This window comes from Cherax quadricarinatus, chromosome 7 (assembly GCF_038502225.1).
Source record: "Cherax quadricarinatus isolate ZL_2023a chromosome 7, ASM3850222v1, whole genome shotgun sequence".
In the NCBI taxonomy this organism is placed as follows: Eukaryota; Metazoa; Arthropoda; class Malacostraca; order Decapoda; family Parastacidae; genus Cherax; species Cherax quadricarinatus.
In genome coordinates, this window is record NC_091298.1 from 14862321 (window position 1) to 14880222 (window position 17902).

The 17902-nt window shown below is 44.6% G+C and overlaps 1 protein-coding gene across 3 annotated transcripts in view; it reads right to left on the minus strand.

Moving 5' to 3' along the window:
- Window positions 1-17658, minus strand: part of LOC128686813 (acetylcholinesterase) — a 388717-nt gene extending 371059 nt beyond the window's left edge. For 2 of the 3 annotated variants that reach the window (XM_053773927.2, XM_053773925.2), the window contains exon 1: window positions 17343-17658. The gene's annotated coding sequence lies outside the window, so the exon portion shown is untranslated. The remainder of the gene's footprint in view (window positions 1-17342) is intronic. The other variant, XM_053773924.2, reaches the window with a different exon arrangement.
- Window positions 17659-17902: the final 244 nt, after the last annotated feature.

The window sequence follows — 17902 nt, forward strand, 5'->3', positions numbered from 1 at the left end:
GTGTGTGTTGCAGTGTGTGTGTGTTGCTCTGTGTGTACTCACCTATTTGTGGTTGCAGGAGTCGAGACTCAGCTCCTGGCCCCGCCTCTTCACTGACCGCTACTAGGTCCTCTCTCCCGGCTCTATGAGCTTTATCATGCCTTGTCTTAAAGCTATGTATGGTTCCTGCCTTCACTACCTCACTTTCCAGACTATTCCACTTCCTGGCAACTTTGTGACTGAAGAAATATTTCCTAACATCCCTGTGACTCGTCTGAGTTTCAGCTTCCAATGTGACCCTTTGTGTCTGTGTCCCATCCCTGGAACATCCTGTCTCTGTCCACCTTATCTATTCTTCGCATTATTTTGTATGTCGTTATCATGTCTCCCCTGACCCTCCTGTTCTCCAGTGTCGTCATGCCTATTTCCCTTAACCTTTCTTCGTAGGACATTCCCCTTAGCTCTGGAACTAGCTTTGTTGCAAACCTTTGCACTTTCTCTAATTTCTTGACGTATTTGACCAGGTGTGGGTTCCAAACTGGTGCTGCATACTCCCGTATGGGCCTGACGTACAAGGTGTACAGTGTCTTGAACGATTCCTTACTGTTGTATCGGAACGCTATTCTCAGGTTTGCCAGGCGCCCATATGCTGCAGCAGTTATCTGGTTGATGTGTACTTCCGGAGATGTGCTCGGTGTTATGGTCACCCCAAGATCTTTCTCCTTGAGTGACGTTTGCAGCCTTTGGCCACCTAGCCTATACTCTGATGTCTTCATTGCCCTTCCCGAATCTTCATGACTTTGCATTTGGCGGGGTTAAATTCGAGTAGCTGTGTGTGTGCGTGTTGCTGTATGCGTGTGTTGCTGTGTGTGTGTGTGTGTGTGTGTGTGTGTGTGTGTGTGTGTGTGTGTGTGTGTGTGTGTATGTGTCTGTTTATCTGTCTGTCTGTGTGTGTGTTGCTCTGTGTGTAGCTGTGTGGGGCTGTGTATTGTTCAGCGTGTAGTTATGTATAGTAGTGTGGGACTGTGTATAGCTGTGTGTGTAACTGTATGTATAGCTGTGTGTATAGCTGTGCGTGTTTAGCTGTATGTATATCTGTGTGTAGCTCTGTGCATAACTGTGTGTGCTTGTAGCTCTGTCTGTAGCTCTGTGTGTACCTGTGCGTAGCTGTGTGTACCTGTGCGTAGCTGTGTACATAATTACCACTGAGCAGCTCTCTTTGTGTGAAACTCTCTCTCTCTGTGATACAAAAATAAGGGGCAGCATCCCTGGACAAAACAGTCTACACAAACATCAGAAACAGAAAACAGTAACAGAACTCTGCAAAACTCACAACGAAAACCACAAAAAGAAATAACCTTTAAAAAATGGAGAGAAAATGCTACACATTACTAACCAATGTTCACAAGAATGACAGGCATGACAGAAATGACAAGCATGACAGGAACGACAGGCATGGCTAACAGGATAATGGAGAGAGTAATAAAGACCTAGGGGAACGCCTTGACACTACGGGATTCCTTATACATCAATCACACAAGTTTATGGCTGGTAAATCTTGTCTCTGTAACAATATAAAATCTTACGACAAACTCGTAAGAGATTACACATGCAAGGATACAGTGAACCACCATGGCTTTGTTGACTATACGAGGTGTGCGTACACCTAGAGATGTATATCTCGCTGTGGTATACATACACAGTTTCTTGTGATCACTCTTTCGGGGACTAATAATCAATTCACGCAGACTGGGTTACCTCTAGTAGTCTAAGAAAAGGATGGAGGGACTGCTTGTTCCTAGACTATCAAGAGGTCTAGAAGAGAGGACGTGGAAATATATTGCGAGCTAATAAGAGCCAGGAGTGGTGAATGTTCGATCCTCCGTCCGCTGGTCGAGGTGCAGCATGTATAAAGTCATGGTGAACAGTGGTCCAGAAACCTGGACCAGGGAAAAAACTTAAAGTAATTGTGGTTCAATATATAGTACAACTGTACTATCATGATATCACTCCATGTACCTACAACTGTAGCCATGATATCACTCCATGTACCTACAACTGTAGCCATGATATCACTCCATGTACCTACAACTGTAGCCATGATATCACTCCATGTACCTACAACTGTAGCCATGATATCACTCCATGTACCTACAACTGTAGCCATGATATCACTCCATGTACCTACAACTGTAGCCATGATATCACTCCATGTACCTACAACTGTAGCCATATCACTCCATGTACCTACAACTGTGATAAATTAGACACATGTGCAACTCTTGGGTACCTGGAAGTTAGTTGGTACTGGAAGTTAATTGGTACTCTGGTACTGGAAGTTAGTTCGCACTCTGGTACTGGAAAGTGCTTGGTACTCTGGTACTGGAAGTTACTTGGTACTCTGGTACTGGAAGTTACTTGGTACTCTGGTACTGGAAGTTACTTGGTACTCTGGTAGTGGAAGTTAGTTCTTACTCTGGTACTGAAAGTTACTTGGTACTCTGGTACTGGAAGTTAATTGGTACTCTGGTACTGGAAGTTAGTTCGCACTCTGGTACTGGAAAGTGCTTGGTACTCTGGTACTGGAAGTTACTTGGTACTCTGGTACTGGAAGTTACTTGGTACTCTGGTACTGGAAGTTACTTGGTACTCTGGTAGTGGAAGTTAGTTCGTACTCTGGTACTGGAAGTTACTTGGTACTCTGGTACTGGAAGCTACTTGGTACTCTGGTACTGAAAGTTACTTGGTACTCTGGTACTGGAAGTTACTTGGTACTCTGGTACTGGAAGTTACTTGGTACTCTGGTACTAGAAGTTACTTGGTAGTCTGGTACTGGAAGTTACTTGGTACTCTGGTATTGGAAGTTACTTGGTACTCTGGTACTGGAAGTTAGTTCGTACTCTGGTACTGGAAGTTACTTGGTATTCTGGTACTGAAAGTTACTTGGTACTCTGGTACTGGAAGTTACTTGGTACTCTGGCACTGGAAGTTAGTTCATACTCTGGTACTGGAAGTTACTTGGCACTCTGGTACTGAAAGTTACTTGGTACTCTGGTACTGGAAGTTACTTGGTACTCTGGTACTAGAAGTTACTTGGTACTCTGGTACTGGAAGTTACTTGGTACTCTGGTACTGGAAGTTACTTGGTACTCTGGTACTGGAAGTTAGTTCGTACTCTGGTACTGGAAGTTACTTGGTACTCTGGTACTGAAAGTTACTTGGTACTCTGGTACTGGAAGTTACTTGGTACTCTGGTACTGGAAGTTACTTGGTACTCTGGTACTGGAAGTTACTTGGTACTCTGGTACTGGAAGTTACTTGGTACTCTGGTACTAGAAGTTACTTGGTACTCTGGTACTGGAAGTTACTTGGTACTCTTGTATTGGAAGTTACTTGGTACTCTGGTACTGAAAGTTACTTGGTACTCTGGTACTGGAAGTTATTTGGTACTCTGGTACTGGAAGTTACTTGGTACTCTGGTACTAGAAGTTACTTGGTAATTTGGTACTGGAAGTTACTTGGTATTCTGGTACTGGAAGTTACTTGGTACTCTGGTACTGGAAGTTAGTTCGTACTCTGGTACTGGAAGTTACTTGGTACTCTGGTACTGGAAGTTAGTTCGTACTCTGGTACTGGAAGTTACTTGGTACTCTGGTACTGAAAGTTACTTGGTACTCTGGTACTGGAAGTTACTTGGTACTCTGGTACTGGAAGTTACTTGGTACTCTGGTACTGGAAGTTACTTGGTACTCTGGTACTGGAAGTTACTTGGTACTCTGGTACTGAAAGTTACTTGGTACTCTGGTACTGGAAGTTACTTGGTACTCTGGTACTGGAAGTTACTTGGTACTCTGGTACTAGAAGTTACTTGGTACTCTGGTACTGGAAGTTACTTGGTACTCTTGTATTGGAAGTTACTTGGTACTCTGGTACTGGAAGTTACTTGGTACTCTGGTACTGGAAGTTACTTGGTACTCTGGTACTGGAAGTTACTTGGTACTCTGGTACTGGAAGTTACTTGGTATTCTGTTACTGAAAGTTACTTGGTACTCTGGTACTGGAAGTTACTTGGTACTTTGGCACTGGAAGTTAGTTCGTACTCTGATACTGGAAGTTACTTGGTACTCTGGTACTGGAAGTTACTTGGTACTCTGGTACTGAAAGTTACTTGGTACTCTGGTACTGGAAATTATTTGGTACTCTGGTACTGGAAGTTACTTGGTACTGTGGTACTAGAAGTTACTTGGTGCTCTGGTACTGGAAGTTACTTGGTACTCTGGTACTGGAAGTTACTTGGTACTCTGGTACTGGAAGTTACTTCGTACTCTGGTACTGGAAGTTACTTGGTACTCTGGTACTGAAAGTTACTTGGTACTCTGGTACTGGAAGTTACTTGGTACTCTGGTACTGGAAGTTACTTGGTACTCTGGTACTGGAAGTTACTTGGTACTCTGGTACTGGAAGTTAGTTCGTACTCTGGTACTGGAAGTTACTTGGTACTCTGGTACTGAAAGTTACTTGGTACTCTGGTACTGGAAGTTACTTGGTACTCTGGTACTGGAAGTTACTTGGTACTCTGGTACTAGAAGTTACTTGGTACTCTGGTACTGGAAGTTACTTGTATTCTTGTATTGGAAGTTACTTGGTACTCTGGTACTGGAAGTTACTTGGTGCTCTGGTACTGGAAGTTAGTTCGCACTCTGGTACTGGAAGTTACTTGGTACTCTGGTACTGGAAGTTAGTTCGTACTCTGGTACTGGAAGTTACTTGGTACTCTGGTACTGGAAGTTACTTGGTACTCTGGTACTGAAAGTTACTTGGTACTCTGGTACTGGAAGTTACTTGGTGCTCTGGTACTAGAAGTTACTTGGTACTCTGGTACTGGAAGTTACTTGGTACTCTAGTACTGGAAGTTACTTGGTACTCTGGTACTGGAAGTTAGTTCGTACTCTGGTACTGGAAGTTACTTTGTGCTCTGGTACTGAAAGTTACTTGGTACTCTGGTACTAGAAGTTACTTGGTGCTCTGGTACTGGAAGTTACTTGGTACTCTGGTACTGGAAGTTACTTGGTGCTCTGGTACTGGAAGTTACTTGGTGCTCTGGTACTGGAAGTTACTTGGTACTCTGGTACTGGAAGTTACTTGGTGCTCTGGTACTGGAAGTTACTTTGTACTCTGGTACTGGAAGTTACTTTGTACTCTGGTACTGGAAGTTACTTGGTACTCTGGTACTGGAAGTTACTTGGTACTCTGGTACTGGAAGTTACTTGGTACTCTGGTACTGGAAGTTACTTGGTACTCTGGTACTGGAAGTTACTTGGTGCTCTGGTACTGGAAGTTACTTGGTGCTCTGGTACTGGAAGTTACTTGGTGCTCTGGTACTGGAAGTTACTTGGTACTCTGGTACTGGAAGTTACTTGGTACTCTGGTACTGGAAGTTACTTGGTACTCTGGTACTGGAAGTTACTTGGTACTCTGGTACTGGAAGTTACTTGGTACTCTGGTACTGAAAGTTACTTGGTACTCTGGTACTGGAAGTTACTTGGTGCTCTGGTACTGGAAGTTACTTGGTGCTCTGGTACTGGAAGTTACTTGGTGCTCTGGTACTGGAAGTTACTTGGTACTCTGGTACTGGAAGTTACTTGGTACTCTGGTACTGGAAGTTACTTGGTACTCTGGTGCTGGAAGTTATTTGGTACTCTGGTACTGGAAGTTACTTGGTACTCTGGTACTGGAAGTTACTTGGTACTCTGGTACTGGAAGTTACTTGGTGCTCTGGTACTGGAAGTTACTTGGTGCTCTGGTACTGGAAGTTACTTGGTACTCTGGTACTGGAAGTTACTTGGTGCTCTGGTACTGGAAGTTACTTTGTACTCTGGTACTGGAAGTTACTTTGTACTCTGGTACTGGAAGTTACTTGGTACTCTGGTACTGGAAGTTACTTGGTACTCTGGTACTGGAAGTTACTTGGTACTCTGGTACTGGAAGTTACTTGGTGCTCTGGTACTGGAAGTTACTTGGTGCTCTGGTACTGGAAGTTACTTGGTACTCTGGTACTGGAAGTTACTTGGTGCTCTGGTACTGGAAGTTACTTTGTACTCTGGTACTGGAAGTTACTTTGTACTCTGGTGCTGGAAGTTACTTGGTACTCTGGTACTGGAAGTTACTTGGTACTCTGGTACTGGAAGTTACTTGGTACTCTGGTACTGGAAGTTACTTGGTACTCTGGTACTGGAAGTTACTTGGTACTCTGGTACTGGAAGTTACTTGGTACTCTGGTACTGGAAGTTACTTGGTACTCTGGTACTGGAAGTTACTTGGTGCTCTGGTACTGGAAGTTACTTGGTGCTCTGGTACTGGAAGTTACTTGGTGCTCTGGTACTGGAAGTTACTTGGTACTCTGGTACTGGAAGTTACTTGGTACTCTGGTACTGGAAGTTACTTGGTACTCTGGTGCTGGAAGTTACTTGGTACTCTGGTACTGGAAGTTACTTGGTACTCTGGTACTGGAAGTTACTTGGTACTCTGGTACTGGAAGTTACTTGGTACTCTGGTACTGGAAGTTGGTACTCTGCATGTGTCTACAAAACATCGGGGGGGGGGGTTCGTCATTGTGTTTACCGTCTTGGAAAAAAATTATTAATTTCCGTTTTGAGAAAAAATATCTCTGCTGTATGACTTATTGCTCAGTGAGATGTTTATTCTGTGTAAAACGTCATTCTCCGTGTAAAACTCATTTCCCGTGTTAAAGTTTATTTACCGTGTAAATTTTGTTATAGTGTAAAATGCTTCTCTTTCACATAAATTTTTTTCCCGTGTTAAAAGAATTTCCTGTAAAAGAAGCTGTTTTAGGGAGGAAAAAATCATCTTTCTAGTGAAAATCAAAGCTGCCTGTGTAAATATTTCTTCCCTGGTGCCTGGAGGCAGGCTGGCAGGCTGGCAGGCTGGCAGGCTGGCAGGCTGGTAGGCTGGCAGGCAGACAGGCTGGAAGGTAAGCAGGTTGGTAGGCAGGCAGGCAGGCTGGCAGGCTGGCAGGCTGGCAGGCTGGCAGGCAGACAGGCTGGAAGGTAAGCAGGTTGGTAGGCAGGCAGGCAGGCTGGCAGGCTGGCAGGCTGGCAGGCAGACATGCTGGAAGGTAAGCAGGTTGGTAGGCAGGCAGGCAGGTTGGCAGGCTGGCAGGCTGGCTGGCAGGCTGACAGGCAGGCTGGCAGGCAGACAGGCTGGAAGGCAAGCAGGTTGGTAGGCAGGCCGGCAGGCTGGCAGGCTGGCAGGCTGGCAGGCAGACAGGCTGGAAGGTAAGCAGGTTGGCAGGCAGGCAGGCAGGCTGGCAGGCTGGCAGGCTGGCAGGCTGGCTGGCAGGCTGACAGGCAGGCTGGCAGGCAGACAGGCTGGAAGGCAAGCAGGTTGGTAGGCAGGCAGGCAGGCTGGCAGGCTGGCAGACTGACAGGCAGGCTGGCAGGCAGACAGGCTGGAAGGCAAGCAGGTTGGTAGACAGGCAGGCAGGCAGGCTGGCAGGCAAGCAGGCTGGTAGGCAGGAAGACAGGCTGGCAGGCAGGCAAACAGGCTGGCAGGCATGCAGACAGGCTGGCAGGCAGGCAGCAGGTTGCCTGAATTATTTTTTTCTCTCGTCGTTCCTCCGTTTATTTTCTGTATTTTACTTCGACCATAACTAGAGAACGCCTCGTAAAATCGATTTTTAAATTTGCAACACTTGTGTACAGTAATTAGGACTAAATTCTTGGAACAATTGGCTTTTTTCACGAACCCTGTGATTAAAGTGGGCCGGGGAACGATCCCCCGGTACGACTGGAAAACATTAGAACGTGTTTCCTTAAGACCCCTGTTAACCCATCAGTAAAATAGGTACCTGGGTCTAAGATGACTGGTGTGGGTCGCATCCTGAGACAAAACTGACCTAATTTGCCCGAAATGATTTGCATAACATGCGACTTTCTGTACAGTAGTATGTCACTGATGTCAGCTGTGGTCTGTATACCTTGTACATGTACTAGTGGAAAATTAAATATTATTATTACTAAAGTTGCTGAACCAATTCCCAGCATCCTGGAATGGCTGGGATAATTTCCAGCATCCTGGAATGGCCGGAATAACTTCCAACATCCTGGAATGGTTGAGATAACTTCCAGCATCCTGGAATGGCTGGGATAATTTCCAGCATCCTGGAATGGCTGGGATAATTTCCAGCATCCTGGAATGGCTGGGATAATTTCCAGCATCCTGGAATGGCTGGGATAATTTCCAGCATCCTGGAATGGCTGGGATAATTTCCAGCATCCTGGAATGGCTGGGATAATTTCCAGCATCCTGGAATGGCTGGGATAATTTCCAGCATCCTGGAATGGCTGGGATAATTTCCAGCATCCTGGAATGGCTGGGATAATTTCCAGCATCCTGGAATGGCTGGGATAATTTCCAGCATCCTGGAATGGCTGGGATAATTTCCAGCATCCTGGAATGGCTGGGATAATTTCCAGCATCCTGGAATGGCTGGGATAATTTCCAGCATCCTGGAATGGCTGGGATAATTTCCAGCATCCTGGAATGGCTGGGATAATTTCCAGCATCCTGGAATGGCCGGAATAACTTCCAACATCCTGGAATGGTTGAGATAGCTTCCAGCATCCTGGAATGGTTGGGATAACTTCCAGCATCCTGGAATGACCGGGATAACTTCCAAAATCCTCCGTGGCAGACCTTCTAACCTTCACATGAGATGTCAAAAATTACGACGTCGGTGGAGTGAAGTACAGCAGTGTTGCTGCCGCAGCTCTGACCATTTTATGTATAAAATAGCCTGACATTTTGTTCCCGTTAAATCACGTTAAATAACTGTTAGTTGACCTCTTCTGAACAACTTGAGTATCTAATGTTGAACGCATCTTAGGGCCAGGATAGTAACTATTAAGTTTTGTTGACATACTGACAAATATGTCGATGTAGTCAAATAATAAACAAAAATAAATTAGTATCGTTGGACTCCATACTATACCTGGAGAATGACTCAACTGATCGGCTTCAAATTTTCACCACTGACTTGGCTACCTGGACGCAGGTATCACACGGACATCAGGCGCCATATATCCCAATACACCAGTTTCATTGAATAAATAATGATATTTATATTCATTACCTACAGAATGTTTCGTCTGATAGGCTTCAGAATATTATTGACGGGGCTTTCTGTAAGAAAGATAAACTTGATAAGTTTAGTCCGAGTCGTTGCAAATTTTCAATTTTCCTGAAATTGTTAGAAATGCGAAATTGCAGGAATCAAATCATTTACTGAAGAATGACGCTTTTAGTCGATTTCAAACTTTTACCATTAGTGGGATTTATTACCATTAGTGGGATTTATTATCACTAGTGGGATTTATTACCATTAGTGGGATTTATTATCACTAGTGGGATTTATTACCATTAGTGACATTTATTACCATTAGAGGGATTTATTATCACTAGTGGGATTTATTACACCAAAGCTTTTCACTCGCAGCTTCGTAAGTTTTAGTTTGCCAGTTTTGTTAAGTAAACCATTTCCTATATAATAACTCTTCTGATCGGCTTCAAACCCTGTGTACTGATATATCTTAATTTTAAGTAAATTTGTATTAATTTTGAGTTGTGTTGGGCTACAATTCAACATTTTCTGTCAATCTTAACAAATCGTATTTTTTTAAGAATGAAACTCAGATATTTTTCTTCCAGGATTATTGAGAAAGTGAAATAAAATATAAATAAGAAAAAAAAAACTTGTAACTTCTTACTTTCGAAAGTCTCAGAAATATTTTTCTTACTATGTTCATAACTCGAGAACGCTTTATTCGATCGGCTTCAAATTTTCAACACTTGTACAATGTACCTCAGGCTAGAGTCACGTGACTCTTGGCCTACATGGGAGTCCTATGTACAAAGCTACGTAGGCTGTTCCCGAATTATGTTTCCGTGAGACAGATGAAGATAACTCATGTGAGCAGCTCCAAAATTTCATCAGTAATATATAATATATAATATATAATATATAATATATAATATATAATATATAATATATAATATATAATATATAATATATAATAATGTATATAATGCAGCGTTGTTGCCATGTTGCCAATTTTTATCTCGAAATGGTATTATTTTATATTATTGCATTAGTTTGCCTTGATGCTTATGTGTGGCTCTTGTTCCAAGGAACTGGACTAATTTTTGCCTTTCTTGGATCCAATTTGAATATCTCACATTCCACAGGTTATATCACACTCCTACGTGTTTAGCGCTTTCCTCTGATTAAAATATAAGAATTGTGAAAGCATCAGTCCCCACTGGTTGAAACATCATAATGGAAGGAAAGTGACTTGGATTTAGGCTGAGTAGGCGCAAGTTTTGCTGGATTCTCAGAAATAACTGGAAAAATGCATCTTCAGGTCGGCTTGAAACTTTTAGTGTTGATGTTGTCCTCAAGGGTAATAATCTCATGATGTTAGGTTGTGTAAGTTATTATGTAACAATTTCATTAATCAAATTGTGTTGTGTGATATAATTGGACAATGTTTTACCTGGAGTTTACCTGGAGAGAGTTCCGGGGGTCAACGCCCCCGCGGCCCGGTCTGAGACCAGGCCTCCTGGTGGATCAGAGCCTGATCAACCAGGCTGTTGCTGCTGGCTGCACGCAAACCAACGTACGAGCCACAGCCCGGCTGATCAGGAACTGACTTTAGGTGCTTGTCCAGTGCCAGCTTGAAGACTGCCAGGGGTCTGTTGGTAATCCCCCTTATGTGTGCTGGGAGGCAGTTGAACAGTCTCGGGCCCCTGACACTTATTGTATGGTCTCTTAACGTGCTAGTGACACCCCTGCTTTTCATTGGGGGGATGGTGCATCGTCTGCCAAGTCTTTTGCTTTCGTAGTGAGTGATTTTCGTGTGCAAGTTCGGTACTAGTCCCTCTAGGATTTTCCAGGTGTATATATTTCTTCTGACCAGAAATAAATCACAGTGATTGACTTGATTTGGTTATTTTAAATTCAATCAACTTAATGTTCTTCCACGTGTCTATAACATGTGTCCTCAAACCCAGTCTTAAAATTTGTGTTATATACACAAGACTTACGTAACATTTCCTTACTGTGACTTACTGTCTTAAAACCTGGTTAATCTTGCCTAGAGAGAAGTTTGTATTGATTTTGTCCTCCGTAGGTCCCAGTTTGCATTTCTTGGGGAAGAAATTGAAATACTCCTTTTTTTTTCATCCAGTAATTTCTGAGTGTCGCATCTGATTACCCTCAAGATTTCCATGATATAACCTGACAATGCAACGTCTTGTGTATTTTCAGGTTACTGATAAACGTTCATAATTTTACCTGGAGTTTACTTGGAGAGAGTTTCGGGGGTCAACGCCCCCGCGGCCCGGTCTGAGACCAGGCCTCATGGTGGATCAGGGTCTGATGAACCAGGCTGTTATAGCTGGCCGCACGCAAGCTGACGTACGAAGTACAGCCCGGCTGGTCAGGTACTGACTTTAGGTGCTTGTCCAGTGCCTTCTTGAAGACAGTCAGGGGTCTATTGGTAATCCCCCTTATGTATGCTGGGAGGTAGCTGAACAGTCTTGGGCCCCTGACACCTATTGTGTTGTCTCTCAGCTTATTTCCCCTGTTTTTCATCGGGGGAATGTTGCATCTCCTGCCGAGTCTATTGCTTTCATACTGATTTTGGTGTGCAGGTTTGGTACCAATCCCTCCAGGACCTTGCAAGTGTATATTATCATGTATCTCTCTCGCCTGCGTTCCAGGGAATACAGATCAAGGACCTTCAACCGTTCCCAGTAATTTAGGCGCCTGATCGTACTTATGTGTACTGTGAAAGTTCTTTGTATATTCTCCAGATCTGCAATGTCGCCTGCCTTGAAGGGAGCAGTTATGGTACAGCAGTATTCCAGCCTAGAGAGCACAAGCGATTTGAAGAGATTCATAATGGTCTTGGCGTCCCTAGTTTTGAAGGTTCTCATTATCCATCCTATCATTTTCCTAGCGGATGAGGTAGATACATTGTTGTGGTCTTTAAAGGCGAGATCCTCTGACATAATCACTCCTAGGTCCTTCACATTACTTTTCCGCTCTATTGTATGGTTAGAATTTGTCGTATACCCTGATACATTTTTAATTTCTTTAAGTTTCCCATATCTGAGTAGTTGAAATTTCTCCTCGTTGAATTTCATATTGTTATGAGTGGCCCATTCGAAGATTTGGTTGATGTCCGCTTGGAGTCTCGCAGTGTCTTCAATGGAGGTCACTGTCATGGTAATCCGGGTGTCATCCGCAAGGGAAGACATCTCTGTCTATGTCAGAAATGAAGATGAGGAATAGAATGGGAGCGAGTACTGTGTCTTGTGGAACAGAAATTTTCACCGTGGCTGCCTGGGACTTTACTCTGTTTACTATTACTCTTTGTGTTCTATTTGTCAGGAAGTTATAGATTCACCTACCAACTTTTCCTGTTATTCCTTTATTACGCATTTTGTGCGCTATTACACCATGGTTACATTTGTCAAAAGCTTTTGCAAAGTCTGTATATACTACATCTGTATTTTGTTTATCATCTACTGCATCCAGGACCTTGTCATAGTGGTCCAGTAGCTGGGACAGGCAGGAGCGACCTGCCCTAAACCCGTGTTGCCCTGGGTTCTGTAATTGACGAGTATCCAGGTGGTTAGCGATCTTGCTTCTTATAGCCCTCTCAAAGATTTTTATGTTATGTGATGTTAGTGCTATCAGTCTGTAGTTCTGTGCAATTGCTTTACTGCCACTTTTGTGGATTGGGGCTATGTCTGTTGTTTTTAGTGTGTGTGGGATGACCCCTGTGTCCATGCTCCCTCTCCATGAAATGCTGAAGGCACGCGATAGGGGCTTCTTGCAGTTCTTGATGAACACGGAGTTCCACGAGTCTTGGCCTGGGGCAGAGTGCATGGGCATGTCATTTATTACCTCTTCAAAGTCTTATGGAGTTAGGATAATATCCGAGATTTTTAAGATGACCAAATTTTGGGTTTCGCTCATAAAGAATTCGTTTGGATTGTCGACCCTTAGTCTGGGCAGCGGCTCGCTGAACACTGAGTCATATTGCGACTTTAGTATCTCATTCATTTCTTGGCTGTCATCTGTGTATGTCCCATCCCACCTAAGCAGGGGTCCAATACTGGATGTTGTTTTTCCCTTAGATTTGGCATAAGAGAAGAAGTATATTGTTCTGTTTTTTTCAATTTCCTTTATGGCTTTTAGTTCTTCCTGTGATTCTTGTCTCCTGCAAGATTCCTTCAGCTTAAGTTCGATATTTGCAATTTCATAACGATAATTTTTATAGAAGTGAACCGGGAAGCCAGAGGAAGACCCCGGAAAATCCTGCTTGTTACCATTACCAAGCCATCATGATGTCATTACAGAGGCATTAGAAGAAAACCAAAATGCGAAAGAGTTTCACACGGATTATGCAAAGACGTTTGGCAAATGCGATCATGGAGTGACTCCATCTACATTAAATGAGAGAGATAAAACGGGAAAAGAAAGCAAATGGATATTCAGCATTCTGACAGTTAGATCACAAAGAGTACTAGTAAACAAAACAAAATCTAGCTTTAGCAAAGTAAAACGCTCAGTACCACAAGGCGCGGTCCTGCCTCCTTTTGCTGTTTCTCAAACTCATAACAGACACAGATAAAAATACCTCGGTAGAAGACACTGAAAAACTGCAAGAAGACATAAGCGCCTTCCAGTATGCAGTGGAGGATAGCACCTCCTATCAGTGTTGAGGGACTGAACACCTACGTATTGATACTGAGGAACTAAACTGCTTTTGTCAAGGCCGAATGACTGAACACCTTCGGTTAAGAATGAATAACTGAACACCTGTCAAGGCTGAGGGACTGAGTACCTCAGAATTACCTCTCCACTTCTCCTACTGTCTCCAGTAATATAATCACCTCGGTGTTCGATTGAAGAAGCCTTTTGCGAGGACGAAACGTTTTGTCAATAAAGACTGACTTGTTAGGTAAGACACATATGCAACAGTTAGGTATCTTTATTTCGAAACGTTTCGCCTACACAGTAGGCTTTTTCACTCGAGTACAGAAAAGTTGATAGAAGCAGAAGAGACTTGAAGACGATGTAATCAGTCCAGACTACGGAACAATGCTCTTCTCCAGACTGAGGGACTGACCACCTCAAAACTTTAAGGGTGATGGACTGATTACATCGTCTTCAAGTATCTTCTGCTTCTATCAACTTTTCTGTACTCGACTGAAGAAGCCTACTATGTAGGCGAAACGTTTCGAAATAAAGATACCTAACTGTTGCATATGTGTCTTACCTAACAACCTGTCGGTATTTTATACCATTTTAATGTTTAAAGACTGACTTGGTATAGTGTGGTGGCTGTCTTGATACAATGATGTAAGCAACATAGACCAGTGTTGTGTATCCATGTAAGCAACATAGACCAGTGTTGTGTATCCATGTAAGCAACATAGACCAGTGTTGTGTATCCATGTAAGCAACATAGACCAGTGTTGTGTATCCATGTAAGCAACATAGACCAGTGTTGTGTATCCATGTAAGCAACATAGACCAGTGTTGTGTATCCATGTAAGCAACATAGACCAGTGTTGTGTATCCATGTAAGCAACATAGACCAGTGTTGTGTATCCATGTAAGCAACATAGACCAGTGTTGTGTAGCCATGTAAGCAACATAGACCAGTGTTGTGTAGCCATGTAAGCAACATAGACCAGTGTTGTGTAGCCATGTAAGCAACATAGACCAGTGTTGTGTATCCATGTAAGCAACATAGACCAGTGTTGTGTATCCATGTAAACAACATAGACCAGTGTTGTGTATCCATGTAAACAACATAGACCAGTGTTGTGTAGCCATGTACGCAACATAGACCAGTGTTGTGTATCCATGTAAACAACATAGACCAGTGTTGTGTAGCCATGTAAGCAACATAGACCAGTGTTGTGTATCCATGTAAGCAACATAGACCAGTGTTATGTAGTCATGTACGCAACATAGACCAGTGTTATGTAGTCATGTAAGCAACATAGACCAGTGTTATGTAGTCATGTACGCAACATAGACCAGTGTTATGTAGTCATGTAAGCAACATAGACCAGTGTTGTGTAGCCATGTACGCAACATAGACCAGTGTTATGTAGTCATGTACGCAAGATACTAGACCAGTGTTATGTAGTTATGTCAACAACATATTTCAAGATTACATAATCCACATTTAACTTTCTAGGAATTACAAAAAATGACCGAAGTAGTTTCAAGCTGTGTCAGGCATCCACACAGTGGGCGTGCTGAAAGCTTAAGCTGACAAATAAGCTTAACCTAAGCTCGCGCCTGACGGCTCATCCTTCCAGAGCTTAATAATCCTTCCCCCCCCCCCAGCATTATCCGGAGGTCAAGCGTCGGAAATTATGCGAAAATGAAAGGTCAGACATCATTTTTTTAGGTGAAAATGAGTGAGGATGAGTTAAGTGCACTTTGCTTTCCTCAGGTCATTCTTGCAGGTGTGGGGGAGGACAGGTGTGGGAGAGGGCAGGTGTGGGGAAGGACAGGTAGGATGAAGGTTAGGTGTGGGAGGGCTATGGGTCTCGTGTGGGTGAGGCAGGTGTGGGGAGAGCAGGTGTAGGGGACCGGACGTTGGGATAGATGACAGGCGTGGGAAAGGACATATTTAAAGGACAGGTGTACGGAAGGCGGGAGAGAGAGAGAGAGAGAGAGAGAGAGAGAGAGAGAGATAACTGGAGTGGAGTACAGGTTTAGAGAGACAGGTGTGAAGAACATGCGTGGAAAACAGGTGTGGACGATAGGTGCAGGGACCAGGTATGGATAACAAGTGTGAAGACTATTGGTGAAGGATAGAGGTGGGGGACAGATATGACAGGCAGGTAAGGAAGGCAGGTATGGGAAGGAGAGGTTTGTAAGACAGGTGTGTAGGACAGATGTGAACAGTGATCGCCTTTGTTAAGTGGGCAGATGTGGAAGGCATATGTAGGGGGACAGGTGTGGAAGATAGGTGTGTATGGAGTTCTCACGTCTGCTAAATGAGTAGGTGTGGAAGACAGGTGTGGAGGATGCGTGTGGTGTACAGGTGTGGATGAGAAATGTTGAAAACAGGTGTAGAAGACAGGTGTATGTGTATGCGGATTTCACATCTAAGCTCGTAGGTATGGAGGGCAGGTGTGGAGGACAGGTGTGCATGGAACAGGTATGGAGGGCAGATGTAGAGGACAGGTGTGTACGGTTCTCACCTCTGGTAAGGTTACAGGCGTGGACAGGAGTGGAGGACAGGCGTGGGGAACAGGTGTGTGAGGTACTCACCTCTTCTAAACCGCCAGGTGTAGAGGACAGATGTGGAGGACAGGTGTGGAGAGCAGGTGGTGAAGGCGGGTGAGGAAGACAGGTGTATGCGGTACACACCTCTGCTAAGCTGCCAGGTGTGTAAGACAGGGGTGGAGGGCAGGTGGTGAAGGCAAGTGTGGGGGGACAAGTGTGTGCGGTACTCACCTCTGCTAAGGCGCCAGGTGTGGAGGACAGTTGTGAAGGACAAGTGTGGAGGGCAGGCCTGGAGGACAGGTGTGTGTAGAACTCACGTCTGATAAGCGGGCAGGTGTAGAGGACAGGTGTGGAGGACAGATGTGTGTGGTACTCACCTCTGCAAAGCTGGCAGGTGTAGATGACAGGTTTGGAGGAGAGGTGTGCTTGGTACTCACCTCTACTAAGCGGGTAGGAGTAGAAGACAGGTGCAAAGGACAGGTATGAAGAACAGGTTTGAAGGACAGGTGGGTGCTGTACTCATCTCTACTAAGCGGGCAGGTGTAGAGGACAGGTGCGGAAGACAGGCGTATGTGTTGCTCACCTCTACTAAGCGGGCAGGTGTCGAGGACAGGTTTAGAGGACAGGTGTTGAAGACAGGAGTGTGTGGTACTCACCTCTGATAAACGGGCAAGTGTGGAGGACAGGTGTAGAGGATACGCGTGGAAGACAGGTGTGTATGATACTCACCTCTGCTAAGCGAGCAGGTGTGAAGGGCAGGTGTGGAGAACAAGTGTGGAGGACAGGTGTAGAGGAGAGGTGTAGAGGACAGGTGTGGAGGACAGATGTGTGTGGTACTGGCCTCTGCTAAGCGGGCAGGTGTGGAGGACAGGTGTAGAAGAGAGGTGTAGAGGACAGGTGTGGATGACAGATGTAGAGGACATATCTGGAGGACAGGAGTGAAGGACAGGTGTAGAGAACAGATATAGAGGACAGGTGTGGAGGACAGGTGTGAGGGAGAGGTGTGTGTGGTACTTACCTCTGATAAGCGGGCAGGTGTGGAGGACAGGTGTGTGTGGTACTCACCTCAGATAAATCAGGAGATCATCTCCTTCACCTCTGAACTCCGTCACTCCAAACAACTCCAGAATCACTCCAAAAATATATACATATACATATATATATTTTTTTCTCAAAAAAAAAAAATCTGCCGAAGCACTAGGAAAATCTCTGTGTGTTATCCATGGGTAGAGTTAGTGCTAGTTGCGTTAGCTTAGGTAGAACTAGTGGGTGGCGCAGGGAACAAGGTAGAGGGGATGCGCGTTCTCTCCCCGGCTGCAGGGAGGTGAGTGAGGCGGCAGGTGGCGGCGGTTCTGTGGCCAGGCGGCGGCAACGGCGGCGGTGCCACTGATGGCGGGGATCTGTGGGGGAGGGGGAAAGGGGAGGATGTACCCTGGCCGGGTGGGGTGAAGGGAAGGAAAGAGAGAGATATATACCAAGCGCCCCTTCCCTACCCACCCCACCAACACCACCTTACTTTCACCACTGTTTTAGGCACACTCAAACGCCTACCACAATCACACGCACACCTACTACAAT